Genomic DNA, 4,825 nt, shown 5'->3' on the forward strand with positions numbered 1-4,825 from the left:
GTTAGAAATAGAGGCAAGACTTGAAAAGCAATGTGTAAGATTAGCCTATATGACTTTTTCCTTTCTAAATATTTAGAGTACATACCTGATTGCAACCTATTTTAAAATAAAAACAATTCTACAAACAAGTAGCTAGCTAACAAAAAATCAATGAATATGTGAAATAGGAACAGAACAAAAAACAACTTTCTTCCAACTGTGGAAATATTTCACATGGGAAAATAGCTACATAATCTCCATGGACATTCCTTTACTGCATCATGTCAAATCCTAATTCATATAAATATATTTTATATATATATATATATATATATATATATATATATATATATATTTTACAACTGTCCTCTATGTGACTAATACTCTATTCTTGTTGATTTGGACATGTGCTGAGAGCCACAGCTGAGTCTGTATGGCTCCTGGGCATTTTGCCAACAGTATTGATTGACAGGCGAGGCATTAATATCCGCCTCTGCCGCTACTTTTGCATTCTCGCGCTATTTTGGACTTCTTGCGCTATTTTGAGTTCTCACGGGGATTCCCCGGGAGTTCCCATTGGTTGGCCAAGTGCAGGAGGAGGGATTTTCCTGGGGGAGCTATTTCCGGCTTGGGGTTCCTGCAGGAGCCGCGTGGCTTTCGGGAGGATTCCCTAGGAGCGTGTGTGAGGTTTTTTTCTTGCAGTAAAAAAATAAAGTTTGTTCCTGCTTCAGTGGCTCGTGATTTGTGCCCAGCCAGACTGCGGCAGACATGAAGTGTCCCTTTACAACTCAAGAGTTGGAAGCTTGAGCCTCAAAGCAGTGATGCTCAGAGGTGGGGCATTTGAGAAGTGACTGGATCAGGGGTGTGCTAACCTCATCAGTGCATTAATCCACTGACAGATTAGTAATTTTATGGCACTATGGGGGTGGTGATGAAGATTTTAGGGAGTGGAGCCTAGTCAGAGGAAGTACACACTGAGGATATGCCATGCAAAGAAATTTTTAACTCCTTGCACCCTCCCTCTCCCCTTTGCTTTCCACTTCCTCCCCCTTTCTTTCTCCCTGTATCCTCTTGTCTGCTATGAATTAAATGGCCTCCCTCTGCCATACCCTTCTTCCAGAACTTTCTGCCCCCAAAGTAATGGAGCCAGCTGACCTTGGACTGAAACCTCTGAAACTGTGAGTCAAAATAATTCTTTCCTCCTTTCAGTTGCTCTCATCAGTTACTTATGGAAGAGTGACAAAATGCTGACCAACACAAGATATAAATTACAACAATAATGGAGTTATTCTAAAAAAAAAACAACAAGTACTCAGATAATCTGTTCACAAAGATCCAAGAGAGCCAGAGAAAAAAAGGATTCTGATATTTATTGAACTACTTGCAATTCCATACTACATAATCTTTCCTGAATCCTTAGTACATTCTGATTCCATGTCTACTTGCCCTTTAGAAATGGAATGCTGACAATACAGAATTCCTACCTCTCTACAACAGATACTTAAAAGCTATTTCTTCTCTGTAGCTTTTCTCACTCCCAACATCAAATAACATCTGAAGTTCAGGAATCTCGCCAATTAAATGTGTCTCCTATAGCTACTAGGTAGCATAATGCCCAGAACCTAGAAAATAGCAAAATATTTCTAATGGAAAAAAATATTTGACATAATCTAAACTACTTGCTATGAATACTGTAAATAATTTTACAATAAAATTGACTGTTTATTACATTGACAGTGAATTGATTATTATTTATCACCTATAAAATAGTTTTTCACTCTAAAAATATTCATTAATTAAAGGTTACTATTAATTATTAGAAATATATATATATATATATATACATGCATATACATGTACATGTATGTTTACATATGCATACATTAGTAGTTAATAAAATGACATATGCATTTCATTTATTATATAGACATCAAATATATATATCAAATAACATATATATATATATATATATATATAAACTGTGTTCCTTAAAAATGTTGTATTTATATAAAAAATGTCTGTACCTACATATGATATTTAAAAATAGAAAATAGAGATCAGATCCAAAGGATCTGAAAAATTAAAATTAGATTTTAAGGGCCATATACAAAGATTTATGCATTATAGTAGAAGGGAATTTATAAAGATTGTTTACTCAAAATCAATTTAGCTTGATTTTGGAAATAATTATATTTGGTCTGGGGCTGTAGCTCAGTGGTACAGTGCTCACCTGGCACATGAAAGGCACAGGGTTCAATCCTCAGCACGACATAAAAATAAATAAATAAAATGAAAGTGTCCATCTACAAGTAAAAATGTTTAAAAATAAATAAATAATTAAAACACATGGTCATTTATTTGCTCTGCTTATGGAAGATTAAAGTAGAAACAAAGATGTTATTGATGGCAAGAAGTGAAAAAAGATTACAGTAGATGAAACAGAATCTTGATGGAAAAGAGGAAAAGCATGAGAAATTTGAGGAACAGAAAAAAAAAGGAAGGAAATGTAAAAATGGAAGGAAAGTCGCAAAAAAGGGAAAAGAAAAGAAACCTCTAAAGTATTCATAGAATAAAATCTCAAATGAAAAAAAGTAAAGTATTCATGTAGAGAATGACCAATAATGCTGGACAGCTCAGTGGTCCCTATGTACATCATTTTTTTGTAGAACAAATCAAGTTTATGATGGGCACATGTTGAGTAATAAGAAAAGAGTTTCTACAATTTAAAAGTATTTCTTTCAAAACCAAAATAATTGGATGATTTAATGATAAAACCTGTTAAGATGAAATTACTATCTAATGTTTGAGTGCTAATCATATTTGGATGCTAACATAATGACTAGCAAATGCACATATGTACATTCACCTAATAATATGCTTGTCGGTAACGTATGCATGAGGGAAAGCATTTATTGTAATTACACTCCTATTAAAAATACATTTTCTATGACAATTAAAAGCTTCAAACAATGCATATTTAATATACTAGACCACAATTTAAAAAAGACAATGATTGGTTAATATGAACACTTTGGGCCACAGAATGAAACAAAAAAAATTCATGCAGGATTTCAAAAAGCAAATTAGGCTTAAAATCCAGTCCACTAACAACCATTCTCTAAATGACATAAATGACAAGTCAAATTCAAATCAATACATTCTTTCTGTCAGTAAAATGGGATCTAACATCTGATTAAATTGTTGCTTTTTTTTTTTTTTTGCTTACAGCTATTTATATCATGCTTGTATGCTTGTTAAAAGCCAGAAGTATCTGTAAGAACAAACTGATGTTCACCTCTTCTACTAGAAAGTAATTGCTCACATCGTCTTTTTCTTTTTTTAAGAAATTATTTTTATTGGTTCTTTTTAGTTTAACATGACAATCGAATTCATTTTGATTTAATTGTGCTAGCATGGAATATATCTTGTTCTAGTTAGGACTCCATTGTTATAGACTTACGTGATGATAGGATTCACAATGGTGTATTCATGTACATAGAAAAATACTGTGTTCATCTAAGTACATAAGAAAGTTGTTTTGGATTCATTCCACTGTCATTTGTTTTCCTATCCCCCTTTCCTTTTCCTTTTCCTTTCCCTTTATCCACTTTATCTAATCTATCAAACATTTATTCTTCCCCTCTCCCCACGTATTGTAGTTTAGCTTCCATATATCAAAGAAAATATTTGACCTTTTTTTTTTATAACTGGCTTATTTCATATAGCATGATAATCTCCAGGTAAATTTATTTACCTGTAAATGTCATAAAATCATTCTCCTTCATCGATGAGTGATACTCTACTGGGTATGTATATCACAATTTCTTTATCCATTCATGTGCTGAAGGGCATCTAGGTTGGTTACATAGCTTTGCTATTGTGAACTGAACTGCTGTGACATTGATGTGGCTTCATCACTGTAGTATACTGATTTTAAATCTTTGGATGTAAACTGAGGAGTGTGATAGTTGGGTCAAATGATGGTTCCATTTCTAGTTTTTTTTTTTTTTTTTTTTTTGGGGGGGGGGACCTGGACACTGAACTCAGGGCCTTATGCATGTGAGGCAAGCACTCTACCAACTGAGTTATATCCCCAGTCCCCGCACTCCTAGTTTTTTGAGGAATCTCCATACTGTTTTCCAGAGAGGTTGCAACAATTTGCAATCCTATCAGCAATGTGTGAGTTTACCTTTTTCCACACATCCTCACCAAAATTCATTGTAACTTGCTATTCTGACTGGACTAAGATGGAATCTCAGTGTGGTTTTAGTATGCAATTTTCTAATTGCTAGACATGTAGGGCAGTTTTTCATGTTTGTTAACAGATCCTATTTCTTCCAAGAATTGTCTTTTCAACTCTTTTGCCCATTATTGATTGGATTATTTATTTGGTATTTATTTAATTTCTTCAGTTCTTGATGTAACTTGGACATTAATTCTCTATCTGAAGTGAAAGTGACAAAGATTTTCTCCCATTCTGTAGGCTCTCTTTTCACATTCTTGATTGTTTCCTTTGCAATGAAGAATCTTTTTAGTTTGATTCCATACCATTTATTAAACTGATAAGAATAGATAATACACTTGATCTTAGCCAAAAGGCCAAGAAGCTAGCCCATCCCATTTATTGATTCTTGATTTTGTTTCTCTAGCTTTAGGAGTCTTGTTAAGGAAGTCAGTTTCTGAGCCACATATTGTCTTTTTCTTCAGATATCTTCCCTTGATGTTTCAGTAAATTATAGCCTGAAAAAGATTCTAAAGCTACAGAGTAGATATTATGCATTCAGAAATGGAGTTGTGTTGACAATCAATAGAATTATACTGTGGGTATTACTCAGAATATATTTCT

General features: G+C 33.5%; 1 pseudogene; it reads right to left on the reverse strand.

The window, feature by feature from the left end:
* Positions 1–4,423: 4,423 nt before the first annotated feature.
* Positions 4,424–4,590, reverse strand: LOC113179524 (U2 spliceosomal RNA; annotated as a pseudogene).
* Positions 4,591–4,825: the final 235 nt, after the last annotated feature.

Source organism: Urocitellus parryii, chromosome 4 (genome assembly GCF_045843805.1).
Source record: "Urocitellus parryii isolate mUroPar1 chromosome 4, mUroPar1.hap1, whole genome shotgun sequence".
In the NCBI taxonomy this organism is placed as follows: Eukaryota; Metazoa; Chordata; class Mammalia; order Rodentia; family Sciuridae; genus Urocitellus; species Urocitellus parryii.